The following is a 22,698-nucleotide window of genomic DNA, read 5'->3' on the forward strand; positions in this document are numbered from 1 at the left end:
TATAGGTACAATAAATCCACAGAAACAGAACTGCTGGGTCAAAGATCCCATGTATTTCTAATTTTGGTAGATACTGCTGAAGGGCAGCAGAATATGCCACCTCAAAATATGCCACAGTGACACTTTATTTTGAGCTGCACACACTTGAAAACGGTAAATGCAGGGTGAGGCCTTTTCTGAACCCTCCTTATCTGCCCGAAGCCAGACTCTCCAAAAGGAACTCCATTATCATAAACTGATCAGTTTCATCAACCAAGGAAGATTGATTCTTATCCCAGGGGAGCCAAGAAGCTGACACAACACTGAGATAAACTTTGTCACAAACTATCACACCTCTCATCTGTGCTTCTGAGGCCCATCTATCCTTCCTAAAAATCATTTACTCTGCCTTAAGAGGCCTACGTTCCCCTTTCCCTTCCCCTTTTAAGATGGTATTTAAACCTGAATTGAGCCACCTCAGGAGCCACTCATTTTTCCCTAGGTGTCTCCCATGAGGTGTGCATATTAACAAACTTCTCTTTTCTCCCCTATTGACCTGTTACCACAGGGCCTCAGTTAAGAACTCAGAAGGGGAGGGGGGACATCATCTTCCCTCTCCTACACTGCCTTGCTGCCTTCCTTAGAGGTTGCCGACCTCCACCCACTTCAGCAATGCCTATTTCTCCACACAACAGTCACCGATCTTTAATCACACTTTTCAATCTTCACGGACTGATAAGTGAAAATAGTTTTCAATATGGCATTAATTTGCATTTCGCTTCTCGTGCTGTGAATGAGGCCATTACCTGCTTATATCCTTTGCCTATTTTCTGCTGATTTATACGAAATAAATTTTATTTTCAAAGCTGCTAGGACAGGTCAAAGTATGAAAACAACTGCTCCACCCAGGACCAATATGAAATCTCTCTAAAACAATATGAATGAAGCCTGTGAGCTGTAAGAGGAGACTGAACAGAATGTTAACAAGGAAAACCAGGACAGCCAACTGAACGCAAAATGCAATGTCTCCTTCTCCTCCTTCCTTCACCCAACCCTAGAAATAACATGCCTGCATGCACACACACACTCTGTCAATCACTACACAGCCATGCTCAAAAAGACACAGAAAACCAGAAGCTGTGAGGAATCCCTATAAGATATAAAACAGCTGGAGATGGGCTGAAAAGAAAAATGACAAAAGAAAAACTGAAGGCAAAAGAGCCTTCAATCAAGGGCACCAAAAGTACGAACAGCAACCCAAGTCCAGAGGCAGAGAGCCAGAAAAGGGCCGGAGCCCAGGGGCAACAGGCCTGCCTAGGACATCCTGCCCAGTTACCCCTACCCTCACTCCCCTGGGCAACAACAAAGTACTATCTGCTGAGAACAGAGAGTGAAGGCAGCACCCGAGGCAGCTGCAACACCAAGGAACAAGCTCAGCCAAGCAGACAATTACCCATGAGGTACTCTTGCCAGAAAGTTCCACCTGTTCCCACATTCACAGAAAGCAAAGAGGAAAACTGAGGCCCAACGGCGTCTCTTCTGCATCTGATTCACACCAAGGATTCCAAACATACACACACACAATCACCTGTACTCAATGTGTGTGGAACCCCCAAGATCCTTACTAATGAAAACCAGAATAAACTGGAACTTCAAAAACCCACTAGCCAATCACCACAACTTCTATTGCTCTTCACTCTCACTGTGCGTCGGAAGACTTCTCCGGCTTTTAGCTCTTTTTCTCAATATGTCAGTAACTGAGCCTGTCTCCTAGGCTCACCAATGGTGTCCACGATTCTACTTTCAGATCTCTCCTATCCCAACCTCTGATTGGAATGCCTAGAACACTTGAGTTATTTTTTAAACTTAAGGATTTGTTGTTGTTGTTATTTAGTTTCTAAGTCATGCCCAACTATTCTGTGATCCCATGGACTACATGTGACCTGCCAGGCTTCCCTGTCCATGGGACTGCCCAGGCAAGAATACTAGAGTGGGTTGTCATTTCTTTTTCCAGGGGCTCTTCCAGATTCAGGGCTCGAACTTGCATCTCCTGTACTGGCAGGCAGATTCTTTACCACTGAGCCATCAAGGAAGCCCAAACTTAAGGATAATATAGAAAGTGAAAGTGAAGTTGCTCAGTCGTGTCCGACTCTGCGATCCCGTGGACTGTAGCCCACCAGATTCCTCCGTCCATGGGATTCTCCAGGCAAGAATACTGGAGTGGGTTGCCATTTCCTTCTCCAGGGGATCTTCCCGACCCAGGGATCGAACCCAGGTTTCCTGCATTGCAGGCAGACGCTTTAACCTCTGAGCCACCAGGGAAGCATAACATATATTCATATTTACATTTATATTTATATAAGGCCTTCCCCAGTGGCTCAGCAATAAAGAATCTGCCAGCAATACAGGAGACACAGGTTTGATCCCTGCGTTGGTAAGATCCCCTGGAGGAGGGCATGGCAACCCACCTGGGTATTCTTGCCTGGAGAATCCCATGGACAGAGGAGCCTGGTGGGCTACAATCCATAGAGCCACAGAGTCAGATGTGACTGAAACAACTGAGCGTGCATGCATATTTATACATATATACATATATATATATACACACACATGTATCTCCAGTAATTTTGTGGATAACACCGTTTCTTACAGAAATTTATACTAGAAATAAGCAGCATGCTGATGCTTTTAGTAGACCTATTTTTAATGCAACGCAGTCAGTTCTGTGCTTAGTTGCTCAGTCGTGTCCGATTCTTTGTGACCCCATGGACTACAGCCCACTAGGCTCCCATGTCCATGGGGATTCTCCAGGCAAGAATACTGGAGCGGCTTGCCATGCCCTCCTCCAGGGGAATCTTCCCAACCCAGGTCTCCTGCATTGCCAGCGGGTTCTTTACCAGCTGAGCTACCAGGGAAGCTAATGTAATCAGTAACTCAATCTTAACATGTGTAAAACTGATACCACTCTTGTTCAAAACCAGTCTTCTCTTCCCACTACTTTAGCCTAAAGTCCCCATTATGGAAAAACTACCTTTAAATGTCATTGTTCTGGAGTATATATGCTATATCTTCCAAGGTAGATTATTCCTGAGAAGCATGAATCAGGCTTTACATCTTGATATCCCTAGGTAACTTAAAGCACCTGTTACAGAGACAGTACTCAAAAAAAAAAAAAAAAAACCTTCCTGAAATAGCCAAGGTCTCACAGCTAATAAATATATTAGAAGATCTTCAGTATAAATGAAGAATAAAATATGCTAATTAAAACAGCAAAGTATCATTTTTACTCATTAGATTAGTAAAGGTTGAAAAACAAAACTTTAATCGCAGTGAGAGAGTAGTAAGGAAACAGGCACCCCCACCATGAATTTAAGTATTTGGCAACATCTATCAGATTTTTAAGTATGCCAAAAAGTTGGTTTTGGTAAACTCATACAAGTTGACAAGTTCTATACATCCAGAAGTTAATCATATGGAATAGCAAGCTGTCAATAAAACTGGAATGACCATCATCTGGAGATTAATTACAATATAGAATAAGCATATAATGGAATACAATGCAGCCACTGAAAAGAATGAGATAGACCTTATGCATTAACGTGTAAAGAGATCCCCATATGGCAAGTTATCAGTAAAAGCAAACACAAAGACACAGAACAGTTCATATAGTAAAATCCCATTATTTTAAATAAACGTGTAAATTCTTATACAGACTAGATAATTCCTGGAAGAAAACATAAGCAATGGTCCAAGACTGGTTACCTCTGAAGAATGAGACTGGAAATTTGGAGGAAAGGGAGTTTTCACATTATGTCTTCCTACACTGCTTTGACCTTTTTTTAAAACCAGAAACATGTAAAGTTAAAAAAAAGTGGATTGTTCTCCTTCTCTGCTGTCCTTCAGGAAGGATCTTTATGTGCTTCTGGTTTGTGCTTTAAACTCTACTGAGTGACACCAGAACTAATATTTTGTCTTGACTTCTCAGTCAAAACCCAAGCATAAATCTCTACTTATTGAATATTTCAATTTGATGTCTTGCTATCATCAAAAATCTTAAAGTAGAATTTAACATTTGTCGCCTAAAACAAGTCACCCCTCCAAAAGTCACTATTCCTTGTCAATGTTATCAGGATTCTTGGCTCAAGTTATCTCACTCACATACCCAAGCGTATATTCCACACACGCTTATTACACACTTACTATAAATGTAGGTGATGTGATGTTTACTGAAAATGAAAAAAGAAGTAAAAAACACCAGGTCCCTGCCATTAATGGACTCAAATCCTGGTGGGAGAGACAAGTCTGTCAATAAATTACTAAGCACATTTGATAAGCATTCCAGTGGAGTTATTATAAGAAGCTACGTAAATACACAGGAGCACCAGAGGCAGGGGAGCCACACGAGCAGCAGCACTAGGGGCACGCTGCCTTACACTACGCACGATACACTCACTGACTCACCCAGTCCCCAGTAACAAGCCTGAAAGGCAGGCACAGCTTCCTCATTTCACAGGTGAGGAAACTAAGGCACAGACAGGTTAAGTAATTTACCAAACACATGAGGTCCCATGTGTCTGTAAGACATAGTAAGTAGCAAAGGCAGGACTGGAACCTAGGCTAAGTTCAGGGTCCCTGGTCTTCAACACTTTACTAGGGTGACTTTCCGACAACATCACCAATTTCTGTGGGTTCTTCTACAATACCCACAATTCTCCATGTCATCTTTTAAACAAATCTCTTGATCTGGCTGCCTCCATTCAGGACCAGGCTTCTTCAATCTCACATGATTTAGCGCAAGAGTACTTTGATTTCTTTGCTTCCAATCTCTCCATTTTGATTCACTGTACACTTCACTACTACATAAATCCTTAAAAAACAGGAAATTCAGTCCAGCATTGAAATTAAGACCAAAGGTTCTAGTGTCTGATAGACCCTGCTAAGACTGAATAATCAGTCTGAGTCTCCATTTTACCATTTATCAAACCCCACTGCATCACAAGAAAACAACAATACTTCAACCCCTAAGAATTTTTAAGGATGAAGCAATATGACGCATGCAAAAAAGCACTCAGTAAAGGACCTGACTCAGGGTAGGGTAAGCCAAGGAAAAATATTAAGCCTATTTTTAATATTAGTGAAGTTACCACTTCTACCACTTCACTCACCAGCTCAAAAAGTATTCAATGATTCTTCATTACCTGAAAAGCCCAGTACTGAGATTCAAGACCTTCCATATAGTCTGAAAGCTCATATTCTAACTTTATTTCCAACCATCCTCCACACCAGTACTTCTCAAAGGTATGTAAAAAACACCAGTGGAGCATGAGGCTAAAAATGCAAATGCTTATGCCTCAAAGATTCAGAATGTCAGGGTAGTGCCCAGGCATCTACATTTTCTTTAAAGTATCCACAGTGACTCTGAAACAAGCAGTGTATGAACCTCAATTTGCAAACAGGAACCAAAACAAAGTAAGGCGGGTCTGTTCTCAACACCGAGGGTGCTCACCCACTCCTCTGCTCCGGCCTTCCACACCCGTGTTCCCCCGCACTCCTGTCCCACAGCACCTGAAACCCTGGTCACTAAACATAACACAAGCACACTCTTGTCTCTAGTCCAAGGGTGCTCATTAGCTTCACCACTCATTTGGAACTTAACTACCAAGTTAAACTAACTACCATAGTTAATTTTGGAGAAGGAAATAACAATCCACTCCAGTATTCTTGCCTAGAGAATTTCATGGAAAGAGGAGTCTGGTGTGCTACAGTCCATGGGGTCGCAAAGAGCTGGACATGACTGAGCAATTACACTTTCCCTTTTCATAGTTAATTTAACTACACCTTGGTCTGCTGACTCTTCTATAATACTGCCTTTCAGTATTTTCTGATTAGTTATTTCCTCTAGTCAGCTTTACTATCATGAGTGAAAACAATACTCTGAACAAGAAATGATAGGCTTAATATTTTGCATTTAATTTGTGAAATACCTGATATATGTGCGTGCATGCATGCTAAGCTGCTTCAGTCGTGTCCAACTCTTTGCAACCCTATGGAGTGTAGCCCACCAGGCTCTTCTGCCCATGGGATTCTCCAGGCAAAGAATACCGGAGTGGGTTGCCATGCCCTCCTCCAGGGGATCTTCCAGACCCAGAGATCAAACTCGCGTCTCTTATGTCTTCTGCACTGGCAGGCGAGTTCTTCACATAAAAAGTGAATCTCCTCTTCTATACAGACTGATTCACCAAATTCTGTCCTAACACCCTCAAAATATGCAAATAACATGCTAGGTGCACTTTGTCACAACGTAGGCGGAGACTCCATAAATCACAAACTATATTCCAGAATGTATATATGTGCGTATACATACACACACATTTGCACACAACAGACTTTAAGGCAAAACCTCATCCCTGAAACAAGAGTCCAGAGAAACAGTGGGCAGTAATCACTGGCCAAAGGACACGTGAGACACCACAAGTGCCACTAGTCCAAGTAATGGAACATTCTCTTCAAGGTTACTATGTTCCAAGTGCTATACTGAGTAAGTCCAGTTGGGTATCCCACTTCAGTAACGAGAGTAATGAAAATAAAAAGATATAAGCCTACAAGTGTAAGATCAGAGAAGTGTGAAAGATGGAAAGGTGACAGAGAGGCAGTGACTGAACTGGCAGAGCTGAGGATGTCCCCAGCATACCCACCTGCCAAAGGAGATGCTACCAAGAAGCAAGCCAATCCACCCCACGGAGCACTGGGAAGGCAACAGAACTGAGAAGGGCACCATGAAAGGCTGGGTGAGGCATGGGCTCAAGTCTGCGCGTCTCCCCCGTCCCGCCCTGGTAGGAAATCGTGTGCACGCTCTGCAGAAATCTGACTGGAGAGACTGGACTCTAAAGCCAAGGATGGAGACAGTAACAAGGCAGAGGATAAAAACAGGGGAGTGACATTCAGATGGGCCTGCTGCACAGCTACACAGAAGGTTTCCCAGCCTCCCAGGCAGGAGACTGGAGGGTTCTTCTTAAGAGAAATGGAGGGGGAACCAGAGGAAAAGATAGAGACATATGGGATTTCCCCCATTTAAAAAGCTGGCTTGCTGCCTACAACCCACCACTCACCACAATCCGCTCACACACAGAGCTTCCAATCAATGCTGGGAGTCTTGATCTTAATTAAGAATGGGCCACCAAAAATGATTCGACTTGTGAGAGGAAAGCCTCCAATCGGAAAATAAATAAATAATAACAGTAACAAACCAAAGAAATTAATCATAAAACAGGTGATTCTAAGGAAAAAAATTAAAAATAATATCTTCAGGGAGATAATAAAAAATAATAATAAGTGCAAAGATTTACATAGCATTTACTATATCCCCAGGTCCTATTCAAAGTGCTAGACACACACTGAGTTGTTTAACCCACACCACATCCTTTGAGGCAAGTACTGTTGTTCTCATTGCCTAGATCATGCGTCAGCAAATGATAACCCAAGTTCTAAATCCAGCCTGCTGCATGAAGCATGATTTTTACATTTTTAAGCAGTCAAGAGAAAAACAGTATTTTGTGACATGTGGAATCATATGAAATTAAAACTTCTGTCGACAAATAAAGTTCGATGAGAACACAGCCACGGTCATTTGTTTGCAACTGTCTAAATCTGCTTTCACGATACGACGACAGAGTTGAGTTGCGAGGACAAGGACTGTATCTGGTAGTTTATACTGCTGCTCAGTGCACAAATCTCGATGACACATGTGACAATGACAGCAGATCAGGTGTCAGGCATACTGCCACTTCAACATCTTAAATTACCAGTGGGGAGCTCTCACATCAAAACAAGAACAAAGCAGACTCTGAGGTCATGTTTTTCCTTTTTTTAAATTTCTGTTTTATCTTCTAGTGTTTCTTTTTGATGTGCATTCATATTTCCCCCATTTTTTTGGCACAGCATGCGGGGTTTGGGTTCCCTGCCCAGGGATCGAACCCATGCCCTCTGCAGTGGAAGCACAGATTCTTAACCACTGGACCACCAGGGTAGTCCCAGGATGTCACACTTTTAAGTCACAGAGGAGTGTAGTTTTTTTTTTCAATTGAATTAGATGCTGAAGGGTCTTCCCTGATGGTCCAATGGCTAAGACTTCTTACTCGCAATGTGGGGGGCCTGGGTCCAATCCCTGGGCAGAGAATAGGATCCCACATGCCACAACTAAAGATCCTGCATATAGCAACTAAGATGCAGTGCAGCCAAATAGGTAGGTAAATGAAATAAATAATTAGATGCTGAAGTACTACATTTATCATGTAAAAGCATCACAGCTGTGTCATAACACAAGATGGGAAGACATCACCAACATGACCTGCCCCACCACACAGCACTCACTCCCAACTAATCAGAACAACAATCAGGAAAATTTGAAAATGTAAAACCATCCATCTCACCACAAGCAGAATGTCTTCTCAAAAATAAAAAAATGAAAATGAGGCTACAACTGAGTAAGATTCCAAATGGTTCATCTGTTAACAAAGCAAGGCAAGTCATTCACCAATCATGAGTTAAACCATGTTTGATTACAGCAGACAAAGAAAATGTGTTCAGAGAAAATAAAACATCCTTAACACTTGTCTTTTAGTGAGAATAACTGCTCAGAGAACAATCTGTATAGAAGAACTGCGGCCATGAATGGTTTCCAAAATAATTGAAAAGATAGTAACTCAGTACAACCTGAAGTGAAATCTGCTAAGATGAATAACAACAGATGGTGGCAAACGTGTGTGGTAGTAAAAAAGCTCACCTGGACAAGTTTACAAACCTTGTGAAAATGCAAGGTGTTTACAAACTTTTGTTTTACTTTGGAAAATAAACACCTTTTTACAAAAATATGTTATTTATGCTAACATGTAGATTTAGTATTTCTATTTTTAAGTAAATTAAATATTTTTTTAAATGCAAAGTGTTTAAAGCCTATTCATTAAATGAGCAGAATACTCTGTATAAAATATTTGAATCTATCTTGCTACTGAACCAGGAGTGCCAATAGTTAACTTCATCCACTCTCACGAACTTAACTATCAATTCCATGAAGTTTTTCTAGAAATAAAAGTTGAATATCCTGATACGTTCTACCAAACAACAATACAATGGCTTAGCAACAGTACAGTTTTATTTAAATTTTTCAAGCTCGGGGTTGAGACTGAAATTGTTCTGAACAAGAAGAACCCCCTTCAACCACTGTTATTAAACACTGAATGGCTTTGGAAATTAGTTTTTGCTCCAGATTTAATAACATTTCTCAATGAATTCGATCTAAAATTAGAAGGCCAACAGCACTGATCTGTAAAATTAACTGATACTGTGTGAATCACAAGTAACAGCAAGCTGTTTTACACTCTTCTGATGCTGTCAGAAATCAAAATAAGACTTGAGATCTCCAATCCCACAGAAGTACGCAATAGATACATTTTTCAAAGTCAAACTATACTTCCAATAGCATTTTTCAGACCTCAATGCAGGTACAAAAGTACTTTCCACATTTCAAAAACTATTTTACTGTGCAACAAAGAGTTTCCACATAATCTCAACTGGAAGTGATCACTCCACAGTGGAATGATTTACTAAAGGGTAAATAATCAGAAATGAATCTAACATAACTCTATAGATGTCTTCTAAGCAACTAACACGCTCTATTAAAACCACACAGGGAATTTCCTGGCAGTCCAATGGTTAAGACTTGGACTTTCACTGCCATGGACCCAGGTTCGATCCCTGGCTGGGGAACTAAGATCCCACCAGTCATGCAGTGTGGCCAAAAAGTTAATATATATGCTCATAAATTGATGTCAGTATTTGGCAATATTTGTTGTTTAGTCTCTTAAGTCGTGTCTGATTCTTTGCAACCCCATGGACTATAGCCTGCCAGGCTCCTCTGTCCATGGAATTTCCCAAGCAAGAATACTGGAGTGGGTTGCCACTTTCTTTTCCAGGGAATCTTCCTGATCCAGGGATTGAACCTGTGGCTCCACGCCTCCTGTATTGACAGGTGGCTTCTTTACCCGAGACAGCAGGGAAGCCATTGGCAATACTTACCTTTGCCTGGGAAATCCCATGGACAGAGGAGACTGACAGGCTACAATCTATGGGGTCACAAATGAGCTGAACACAACTTAGTCACTAAACAACAATAACAAACAGGTATATTCAAAGATGAAATACAGAAAATCTCATTACACATCAGCATTAGATATAAACATCTGTGATAAATTCTGATGATAGCAAACAGTAACTCAGAACTCCAACTAAGTAATATGGTTCCCTTCTTCCCCAAAAGAAATTTCATTCTTCTCATTAGCAAACCTCTCTGAGCAAAAGAAGTTCTCAACCATTATTAGCACTGTATTTTTAACTTCATCAATAAACACTTGTAGAAATTTTCTCTCCCTTGTTATGTGAGTATCTACATAATGTTCTTCATTTCGCCTCTGGGTCCACAAGGCCTAATTTTTACGATCTGGCCCTTTAGACAAAATGTCTGCCAACTCTGGGCCTAGAAGAATAAACTGAGGCAAAGAAAAGTTAAGTGACAAGCCCAAGATCAAGACAACAGAGTTAGAAAGTGACAGATCAGGTTTCAGGCCATGGCAGTCCAGGTGCAGAAACCCACGCTCTCTACCACTGTACCACACTGTTCCCATAAACCAAGAACAAGATGTCAAGGAAATACACAACAAGAAAAGAAACCTGACATTAAAACTTGATTTAAAAGCTCAATAGACAGAAGATAAGGTCAAGGAAACACCCATAATCAAGAACAAGAAGACAAGGGACTTTGCTGGTGGTCGAGTGGTTAAGAATCTGCCTTTCAACGCAAGGGACACAGGTTCAATCCCTGGTCAGGAAACTAAGATCCCACAGCCCACAAGGAAACTAAGCCCGCATGCTGCAACTACTGAGCCCACACACTGCAACTAGAGAGAAGCCTGCACACTGCAAAGAGCCCGCCGGCTGCAACAGAAGGTTCGGCCAACGAGATCCTATCGTGCCACAACTAGGACTGGACACAGCCAAACATAAACAAAAATAAATATTTTTTTAAAAAAAGAACAAGACAAATAGAAAACAGGACACAAAAAATAGTAAGAGCCATTTAGAAGGTCTTAATAGATTAGTAACAGGAGTTCCAAACCAAAAGTATGAAAAGGGAGGAGCCTTCATTCAAGACATTCAAGTCAAGTTGCGAACTGCCAAGGTCGGGGGTTGTACTTTACCTGCGCACCAACAAAGACAATGAAGCCTCTGGGACAGGGATGAAAAACAACTCACTGCTCGTGGCAACAGCAGTAGCCAGAGTAACCTCTTGCGTAAGTTTCCTGGGTTCCAATCCCCACAGGTCCTTCCACACATTTGGTAACAATCAGTAATGTGCTCATAGAAACAAAGTAAATAGAGCTGGGGGCGGGAAAACAAGGTAAACTCAGTTCAGCAGTGACATTTATGCAGTCATAATAGTGTAAACGCTAAGCGCCAGTTCTCAAGTGCCCACACCAAAAGGGCTGGAAGAGAGGTAGGAGGAGGAAAAGGATCTCTTCTACCATAACAGGAGTCAAGAGCTATTACCTAAAATTGATAAATCACAATATAGCCATTTAGACATATTACTTACGAACACAGAAGTAGTTGTCTCCAGGAACCACACTAAAAAGGACAGTAGGTAAGACATGGGGGTGCTGACCTTTTATAATATTATAAATTATTATAAAATATTTTATATAAAATATAAATATATATTATTATAAATTACCTAACAATCCACAAGTGTTGCTTTAAGTATTAACTCTTAATTGGAGTCAATTAACTCTCCTAAATTGGAGAGAATGTGCTTTACTATTTCACAATTATTGATTCATATTAACAACTCAATGTGCCAATATCAAAGAGTTGCAGGGCTGATAAAACAAACTAGCAACACCTAAGCTCCATCATACTGGTTATGAAAGCACGACCCTGTCAGTATTTTGTGAGTGCCTACCATATGGCCAGCCTAATCCTAAGAGCCAAGGTTAAAACTGGGAAAGACGGATTTTATTTACAGCTGAGTATGAGATCCAGACAAATCAACAAAAAATTATAATATGGCAACTATCCAATACTCAGTGAAAGCTTCCCAGAGGTCATGCCATAAAAAGCTAAGACCTGAAGGACTGGCCTGGTTGGGTGCAGGGGTTCAAAGTAAAGAGAAAATCCTGTGAGTAGGCATAGGATTAGGCAAAACAGGCAGGGTCCATTCCAGGAACTGAAAGCAGCTCAACATGGCTGGAATAGGGAGGGAAGCAAAAAAGGCCAGAAAGCAAGCTGATGCCCGAAGGGGATACTTTACTAAAGGGCATCTCTTCTACTATGCCCACTGTAACCATAATATTGCATCTATCTCTCGGTCTTCTAAACTAGTGAACTCCTCCCCGGTACAGTGATGATTTCAAAATATCTATATCTATGCAGGTCAGGAAGCAACAGTTAGAACTGGACATGGAACAACAGACTGGTTCCAAATAGGAAAAGGAGTACGTCAAGGCTGTATATTGTCACCCTGCTTATTCAACTTATATGCAGAGTACATCATGAGAAATGCTGGGCTGGAGGAAGCACAAGCTGGAATAAAGACTGCCAGGAGAAATATCAATAACCTCAGATATGCAGATGACACCACCCTTATGGCAGAAAGTGAAGAAGAACTAAAGAGCCTCTTGATGAAAGAGAAAGAGGAGAGTGAAAAAGTTGGCTTAAAGCTCAACATTCAGACAACTAAGATCATAGCATCAGGTCCCATCACTTCATGGGAAATAGATGGGGAAACAGTGGAAACAGTGGCTGACTTTATTTTTCTGGGATCCAAAATCACTGCAGATGGTGACTGCAGCCATGAAATTAAGACACTTACTTCTTGGAAGGAAAGTTATGACCAACCTAGACAGCATACTGAAAAGCAGAGACATTATTTTGCCAACAAAGGTCCGTCTAGTCAAGGCTATAGTTTTCCAGTGGTCATGTATGGATGTGAGAGTTGGACTGTGAAGAAAGCTAAATGTCAAAGAATTGATGCTTTTGAACTGTGGTGCTGAACTGAGAAGACTCTTGAGAGTCCCTTGGACTGCAAGGAGATCCAACCAGTCCATCCTAAAGGAGATCAGTCCTGGGTGTTCATTGGTGCGACTGATGTTGAAACTGTAACTCCAATACTTTGGCCACCTGATGGGAAGAGCTGACTCATTTGAAAAGCCCCTGATGCTGGGAAAGACTGAGGGCAGGAGAAGGGGACAACAGAAGATGAGATGGTTGGATGGCATCATCAACTCAATGGACATGGGTCTGGGTGGACTCCAGGACTTGGTGATGGACAGGGAGGCCTGGCGTGCTGCGGTTCATGGGGTCGCAAAGAACTGGACACGACTGAGTGACTGAACTGAACATCTAGTCCATAACCATCTTGTGGGTGTCAGATCATTTATCTGACAAGCCATAAATTACCATCTGGACACAGAAATCAAGGGCCGTACCCTAGAGATGACAGGGTGAGAAGCTGGAAAAGGGGATGGGTCACTAATGACAGTGGGCTTCCCAGGCAGCTCAGTGGTTAAGAATCTGCCTGTCAACAAAGGAGATATGGGTTCAATCCCTAGGTTGGGAAGACAAAATGGCAACCCATTCCAGGATTCTTGCTGGGAAAATCCTATGGACAGAGGAGCCTGGTGGGCTACAGTCCGTAGGGTCACAAAGTCAGACACGACTGAGCATAGCACCCCAATGACAGTAGAGCCACTGCATCAGCCCTGAGCTGTCTACCTCTGGACTTCTTTTACATAAGAAACAAAGTAATGATATGTTTAAGCTAGTATTTGCATGTATAGCCAAATCAAATTTTGACTGACACAGGAGGCTCTGAAAATATTCTAAGGTGGAGGGTTGCAAGAGATATTTTGAAGGAATAATTGTCAAGATTCTGTGATTGACTCAGTCTAAAAAAGAAATTTATTATCAGTCATGTTACATACCAAAAAATGTTTGGTTTTTTTTTCCCCCCCCAATGACCTTATTGGAGAGTTACAGTCACTTTGGGGGCCTGCATTTTTCAACTGAGATATAATTCACATATAACATTATATTAGTTTCAGGTGTACAACACAACAAATACTGTATTGCAAAATCATCACCACAATCAGTCTAGTTAACATCTACTACCATAAACAGTTAATTTTTTTTCTTGTAATGAGAAATTCAAGATGTACTCTTAGCAACTTTCAAACATATAATACAGTATTATTAACTAGTCACCGGACTGCACATTACATTCCTAGATGATTTATTTCATAACTGGACGTCTGCATCTTTTGATCACTTTCACCCATTTCACCCATCTCCACCCCTTGCCTGGTGTCTGAATTTTTAAAACAACGCTAAAAACTAGAGAAGACATCAAAAACTATTGACCAAACTTTCCTAAAAGAATGAAAACAAAAAGTCTGTAGCATATAAGAGCTATGTAAACTTGTTCTCAGCCCTACTAAATTACTTCGTCTGGGAACAGACCAACACAGGGATCACTTAAAACTGCAAGCAGCTTTTAAGAAGTTCATAGCGTTAAGCTCAGCTAAGAATCTTACGAGGGAAAATAAGCTTAAAGATAGACACAGATATTTAACGATTCCCATTATACTTTTTAATAATAATAAGTAATTATTACCTATTAATATTATTATTATATTTTCATTATATTTAGCTTAAGTGAAAGTGAAGTCACTCAGTCATGTCGGACTCTTTGTGACCCCATGGACTGTAGCCTATCAGGCTCCTCCGTCCATGGGACTTTCCAGGCAAGAGTGCTGAAGTGGATTGCCATTTCCTTCTCCAGGGGATCTTCCCGACCCAGGAACAGAACCCTGGTCTCCTGCATTGCAGGCAGATGCTTTACCATCTGAGCCACCAGGGAAGCCCCTAGCAGTAAGCTAAAACATACCACCTTCGGAGAGACAGGACCTTCATGCTCAGAGGCAGTTAAGACTCTGAGAGCTAAGCTGCAAAGTGGAACTCCCTTAAGAAACAGAATGCCAAAGTACAGGACTACCTGAAATCTCCACTGAGAAGTTTCAGCGTCTTCTCCACAGCCTGGGAAAGGAAGAGCAGCAAAGGCCATCTTGCTCCTCTGCTTTTCAGGCCCACAACCATGCAGCTGAGTTACATTAAGGAAAATCCTGGAAGGGAATTTGAGCCCAACTCTCACAGTAGTTTGTTCTTCCTTAAAATTTTATCTCCCTCTGTCTTCCTATTGAACTGGAGGTGCCTCCATCACCCACTAGGACAGACAGCACCTGGTCTCTCACTCCAGGCAGGGAACCATCGCTGCCCCAGAGTGTCCTGTGACTTGAGCATTATAGGTACACTCTGACTACAAGCATGCAATACTGAAAAAACATGAATGTGAAAAAGACCAAATGAAAAAGACCGACAGACAGAAAGACTTTACACATTATTACACTTTTTTTTAAAGGTGTCATTCTACAAATGTCACAGACATTTCCTACATTATCTGTTTACCGTCACTATAGGGAAAATCAAACAGTCCTCTCTAGCACTAACCCCATTATCTTACGAAGTGAAAGATGACACACTGCATTTGTAACAGGAAACAAAATCACTTAACAAAGTATCCCCGAACATAAGATGTCCACATCCTAATCTATGGAACCTGTGATTCTGGTGTTTTACATAACAAAAGGGACTTCGCAGGAATCAAGTTAAGGACTTTGAGTTGGGAGAAATTACTCTGAATTACCCAGGTGTACCTAATCTAATCACATAGATCCTTAAAAATGGAGAATCTTTCCCAGCTGTGGTCAGATCAACTGCGTAACAGAATGATGCAACGCGGCTGGTTTTGAAGATGAAGAAGGTCACAAACAAAGGAATGCGGTTGGGAGAGACAAGGAAACAGATTCTCCCCTAGAAACTTCCCAAAAGGAAGACAGGCTTGACCAACTAACTTTAGCCTGGTGAGACCCATTTTGGACTGCTAAAACACAGAACTTCAAAAGAATAAGTTTGGGGACTTCCCAGGCGGTCCACTGGCTGGGACTCTTATACTCCCAATGCAGGGTGCCGGGATCCCAGCCCTGGAGAGGGAACTAGATCCCATGTGCCACAACTAAGAGTTCACATGCCACAACTAAAGATCACCCATGGCGCAGCGAAGATGCAAGGTCCTGCATGACACAACTAAGACCCGGCACAGCCAAATAAATAATTTTAGAAAGAATTAAGTTTGTATTGTTTTAAGCCACTAAATTTGTGATTTGTTACAGTAATCATAGAAAACTAACATACACATATTAAACAACTTCTAACAATATGTGAAATCATCTAGAGGAGAGAAGCATGATCAAACTCCCCAAATCCTTAAAGCATTATCAGATATAATAGTTATTTGTGCGTTTTGTGGTATAGTTCACTTCTATCTTTCTCATGCTCTCACAAAACTCCATCCACTAAAAAGCCAGCCAAAGTGACAATTCTTAAAACTTTCTATAGAAGGATGAACCATATCAACCAAGAAAACAGAAGCATCAGGAGAGCAGGATTGACTGGAAAAATCTGGAAACAATACTGTAGTTTTCAGAAAGTCAAACATCAAAATGTTTGCACTGCTTATTCAGTATCAGATGGATGCCACATTTTAAAAAATAAGTCCTTCTAAATATAAAAGATTATTTGGGGTGTATGCTAATCATAATGTGGGTATATTAAAAAGGATGACTCAATATTCTAGAGATATATACTCAAGTATTTACAAAATGGAGCGGGACTAGGAACTGACAGAGCCATAAATGAAACTAAATTAGCCTGAGTTACTGTTAGAGCTGGGTAAAGGGTACATGGGGGTATATCACATTAGCTCAGGTTGATCTTTTCCAAATTAAAAAGTACAAAGTCCCTGACCTATTTATCATTATAATATGGATTTAAGATATTTAATAGGTGAATAGTTTAAAACTCTTTCCTGTAACATTTGTTGTTTAGTCACTAAGTAGTGTCTGACTCTTTTACGACCCCATGGATTGTAGCCCACCAGACTCCTCTGTCAATGGGATTCTCCAGGCAAGAATGGTGACCCAGTGGTCACCATTTTCTTCTCCAGGGAATTGAACCCAAGTTTCACCTGCATTTACTGCTTGGCAGGTGGATTCTTTACCAAAGAGCCATCTGGGAAGCCCTCCTATAACATCTGTCCCACCTCAATTTTCTGCCACTTAATCCACGTGCATCAATTACTATTTTATTCCCACTCATTTTGCCTTATTTACTAATCTAATGAGTTTCAGGAAGTCACCTATCAGCTAAAAGACTGATTCTTCATTTGCATAATGGGAAGAGTTATATTTGCTCAGTCTATCTGAGTTGCAGAGAGAATTATCTAAGATAAACAACACAAAGCAGGATAACCATTCAGAAATCTACATTGGTAAATTTCAAGCTCAGCAGCAACCCTATTCCCATAGATCCTCTTCCCTCCCACCTCCAGTTCCCCTCTTGAGACCTCAATTGATCCGCCCAAAGCCAAGGTCCTCTGAAAGAGTGCTCTAAACACACATACACACAGTCAGGGTCCCTCTGAAAGGGTGCTCTAAAAATACACACACACACACTTTCTTCCGGGGTCCCTCTTCCACAGTCTACACACACGTTTTCATCTCTTTCAGCACACTTTCTCTCTACACATCTCTCCCTCCAACCTTCCCCTCTTCTAAGGATTCTACTCAACCTCCCCCTTAGCAAGTCTATCCTGTGCACTCCTCTGCTGGCCCTATTACAATCATCCCAGTACTTCTCTGTATTTCAGTACTTTCATCCTATCAACTCTGTTAACCCAGTACTGTTCACCAACACTCGACGAGCTAACTTCCCACCCTCTCACCTTTCAGTTAAAACACAATCACTAGCTGCCAGGGAGTGGGGGAGTGGAAAATAAGGACTTCTAAGGGTACAGGTTTCTTTTTTGGGTGACAAAAATGTTCTGAAATTAAGATAGCTGCACAACCCCGTGACTATGCTTTTTAAAATACAGTGAGTTTAAAAAAAAAGAAAACACTGAGTTATACTTTGATAATACTCTTAAAGGGTGAATTTTATGCTTTGTAAATTACATCTCAATAAAAATTGCCCCCCCCCCAAAATCAATATTATTGCTCGGCTGCCCATCACACGCCCACCGGTCACCTCAATCCCACCTCCCTCATCACCAACTTGCTCTTCGGTGGCCCACACGGACTGAGGCCCGCCCCCACCCACTCGCTTGGCTAACACACCCCCTCACTTCTCGGCGCCGAGTGCCACTGAACCCTGGATGCGGGGGGGCGGCTCTCGCGGCCCAGGCACAGCGCCTGCACGGCTGGGGCACTCTTTCGCCCAGCCCCGACCGGGGGAGGGGAGGCTGCTCCCAAAGCCGCTCTGACGAGGGGCTGGCGGCCCCGCCCGGCTTCCAGGGTCGCGCGGCCGGGGGGCGGCGCCACAGCCCACCTGCCTCAGCCGGCGGGGAGATCCGCTTTCAGCGCACGGACAGACGGTTGGGTAACAGCGGGGACACGACGAGCCTCGGTCACCGCCGCAGCCGGGGTGGCGCACGCCGCCTCAAGCCTCCATGTTTCCCACGTCTCCACGGCTCCGGCTCCTCGGCTCGGCTCCGGCCCGGGCAGCGTCAAGGCGGAGGCCCGGAGGCGGGGACTGAAGAGAGAGGCAAGCGGAGAACGCCGCTGGGGGCCGAACGGCCCAGCGCGCGCCAGCTGGCGGTCACGTGGCTGCGGCGCGCGGGCTTCTGGGAAACGTAGTCCTGAGCTTGGGGCGTTAGGCGTTTCTCCGCCGGCTTGCGCCTCCAGGGTAACGGCAAAGCCACGTGGCAAAACCGAGACGCTGCTTGACTTTCTCACCCTAGTGCTGAGGTCCTGGCTTACCCCGCAGCGTTTGTGCTGGGAACTTACGTTTATTAAAGGTCCCTGTTCATTCCAACCCAACAGTCACCTCAGAATCAAGCAGTTCCTTGGAGGACTCTGACGAATTTGGGAAATAGGGAAATAGTGTTCGATGGAGCTCGGGTAGCAGGGACAGCCTGCCATCCTGTCAGAAAGAACAGGTCCGACATAACAAGAGTGTCGATATGGTGCAGCGCCAAAAGCAGGGAATTTGTAGTCAGATAAGCACTGGAGAAGGAAATGGCAACCCACTCCAGTGTTCTTGCCTGGAGAATCCCGGGGATGGGGGAGCCTGGGGGGATGCCGTCTATGGGGTCGCACAGAGTCGGACACGACTGAAGCGACTTAGCAGCAGCAGCAGCAAGCTGAGGTTACCAAACTGATGTCACTGAGCCTTTAGTTCACCTCTCCAGCCAGTTTTCTCATAAAATATGTATACAAGACCGTGATTATACTTCCCATACAGAACGCTTATTGGTGTCATGATGGTAATTAACAACTCAGATTATGGATTGTTTTCTATGTGCTGTCCAATACTTAATTTCTTCAAATAACCCTGTGAGATAGGTAACAATGTTATTCCCTTAATATAAATAGTATATGCCAATATAATGAAGTATTATAGAGGTCTTATATATACTTTTCCAGCTTTTATTGCCAGCAGGTTCTCTAAATTTGCAGAATTACTACAACAAATATACTAAAATACAAGATACCTGGGAGCCTAGCTAAAAAGAAGTGGACATGGCTATGCAACCATTGTAAATAATGCCATGTCTACCGTGTTCATGATACATGGAGTAGAAACAGTTCAGTTCAGTCGCTCAGTTGTGTCCGACTCTTTGCGACCCCATGAATCACAGCAGCCAGGCCTCCCTGTCCATCCCCAACCCCCGGAGTTCACTCAGACTCACGTCCATCGAGTCAGTGATGCCATCCAGCCATCCCATCCTGCGTCCCCCTTCTTCTCCTGCCCCCAACCCCCCCCAGCATCAGAGTCTTTTCCAATGAGTCAACTCTTCGCATGAGGTGGCCAAAGTACTGGAGCTTCAGCTTTAGCATCATTCCTTCCAAAGAACACCCAGGGCTCATCTCCTTCAGAATGGATTGGTTGGATCTCTTTGCAGTCCAAGGGACTCTCAAGGTATGGTATTATTTCATAAAAATATAATTTATTTTTGAAAATTGGATAATAAATTATGTTTGTAATACTTACGTGTATACTCCCAAAAGGGGAGAGGCTAAAAGAATATTAACAGTTATTCTCTTTGGGGAATGAGATCATGCATGATTAAAAAGTTTTTTTATATGTGTTTTCTAATTTTTCTGCAATATATATATGAATTACATTATAATTAAATTTATGAAGCAAAAAGAGAGTCAAGCACCAAAATAAACCTCAAAGTACTTTAGAATTTTGCCTGTACAAAAAGTACACAGTCTGTTCTACCCTAGAATGACCTAGCAACGATTGTGAGCATCTCTTCAGAGCTGACTTATAGACCAAGAAGCAACTTATTCTATTCGAGGCAATCCTGTTTGTGAGATTTGATATCCTCTCCTTTTTCTATTTTTTTGGATAGCTTAAAATAAAAGTTTCACTAGAAACCAGTGTTCCTAGGCACTTGTTATAATGTTGCTAAGCAAACATGATAAATCAGAGAATAATAATAGGAATGGTTTTCACAATATATAATGCATGAGTTGGAGTAGCAGTCTTTTGAAAACTACTTATTGTGTTTGTAATGTGCAAAGTATCATCCTTGGTCACCAACATTCAATACTGCCTGCACAAATAGCACGATAACTTTGACTGACTTGATTATTTCAGTGTCTTAGTTAGTGCAGAAGCACTAACAAGAAAGCCATAAAAAACGTCACACTAAATGCAAAGGGTATCTTGGATTGGATCCTGGAACCAAAAACAACAATAGTGGGAAAACTGATGAAATCCAGATAAAGTCTGGACTTTAGTTAAGGATAACCAATGTTAATTTCTTAGTTTTGACAAATGTGTGATGGTTAAGTAAGATACTAACATTTAAGGGAACTGGGTGGAGGATATTCTGAAACTGTCTGTACCCTGCAGTTCTTCTCAAAATTAAAATTATTCCATGTGGCAGCTCGGATAATGGCCACCTAGAAGATGTCCACATCCTAATCCCCAAAATTTATGAAGATATTAGGTTACATGGCAAAGGGGAATTAAGGTTACAGATAACATTAAGGTTGTTAATCAGATGACCTTAAAATAGATTATCCCTTATTATCAGAGTGGGCCCATTGTGATCACAAAAGTAGAAAGTGAGAGGGAGACAGAAAAAGTGAGTCATAAATATGGCTCTGGCAGAAGATCAAGTGATTCAACGTAAGGCTCAGGCATTGCTGGCTTCGAAAATGATGAGAGACAGGATGTGGGAGTGACCTCCAGAATCTGGAAAAGGCAAGGAAACAGATTATCCCCTGAGCCTTCAGAGAACACAGTCTTGCCGATACCTTGATTTTAGCTCAGTGAGACTGAGTCAGACTTTTCACCCACAGAGCTGTAAGATAATTTTGTTGTTGTTGTTTTAAGCCACTAGGTGTGTTATAATTTTTTTTGTAGCAGTAGTAGAAAACAAACACACTCAAAAGTTTTAAAGTATAAATAAAAGAAAACTTCCAGGAATTCCCTGGTGATCCAGTGGTTTAAGACCTGGGCTTTCACTGCCATGAACCTGGGTTTAATCCCTGGTCATGTAACTAAGATTCCCACAAGCCGTACAGTGAATCCAAAAAAAAAAAAAAAAACACCAATAAATAAATAAAAATAAATTTAAAAGAAAACTCCCAAATGGCTACCTATCTTGCCGACACATTCCCAGTTTGGGACTGTAGAAATACCCGTGCTACTTAGAAAGTAACTAGAAAACAGAAAATGCATAGGGCTTCCCTGGTGGCTCAGGGGTTAAGAATCTGCCTGCCAATGCAGGAGACACAGGTTTAATCCCTGATCCGGGAAGATCCCACATGCTGGGGAGCAACTAAGACCATGTGTCACAGCTATTGAGCCTGTACTCTAGAACTCGGGAGCCACAGCTACTGAGCCACTTTCTGCAACTACTGAAGCCCTCAAGCCCTAGAGCCCAGGCTCAGCCATGAGAGAAGCCACCACAATGAGAAGCCCTTAGTTCCCTGATAAGGCACTGAACCAAGGAGCGGGCAGTGAAAACACAGAGCCCTAACCACTGGATCACCAGGGACGTCCTCATCAACATCGTACTAATAAAATTTATACCTGCAAAATTGAGATTTCCTTTAGCGTTGAAACAAATAGAACTGAACCAAAGCAACAACAAAAAATTATTCCACCATAGTCCTTCAGTAGTAAATGGTTTCTAATATGATCAAATAAATGGCTATGGAATGATGGAACTTTTCCTAGGTTTACCCAAAGAATGAAATATACTGCAAATCTCAAAATGAGATTATTCTGTAATCTTGATTTTCTCTGAACCTCTAAACATGATTCTCTCCTTCCATCTCCATTAATCAGACCATGTCCCTCGCCTGCTAAAAGACTTCCAGTGGCTTCTCACCTCATTCAGAATCAAAACCACTGGGGCTTCCCTGAAGGCTCAGTGGTAAAGAATCTACCTGCCAATGCAGGAGGAGACATGGTTCCAGCTCTGATACCCACATGCTATGGGGCAACTGAGCCAGTGCCCCACAACTGTGGAGC

General features: G+C 42.2%; 1 protein-coding gene across 4 annotated transcripts in view; it reads right to left on the reverse strand.

Annotated features, from left to right (window-relative positions):
- Window positions 1-18,734, reverse strand: part of DYM (dymeclin) — a 390,748-nt gene extending 372,014 nt beyond the window's left edge. For 2 of the 4 annotated variants that reach the window (XM_042239587.2, XM_060405511.1), the window contains exon 1: window positions 18,533-18,734. The gene's annotated coding sequence lies outside the window, so the exon portion shown is untranslated. Of the gene's footprint in view, window positions 1-18,528 lie in introns of all 4 variants that reach the window. The other 2 variants (XM_042239589.2, XM_015103730.4) reach the window with 1 other exon arrangement.
- Window positions 18,735-22,698: the final 3,964 nt, after the last annotated feature.

Source organism: Ovis aries, chromosome 23 (assembly GCF_016772045.2).
Source record: "Ovis aries strain OAR_USU_Benz2616 breed Rambouillet chromosome 23, ARS-UI_Ramb_v3.0, whole genome shotgun sequence".
Lineage (NCBI taxonomy): Eukaryota > Metazoa > Chordata > Mammalia > Artiodactyla > Bovidae > Ovis > Ovis aries.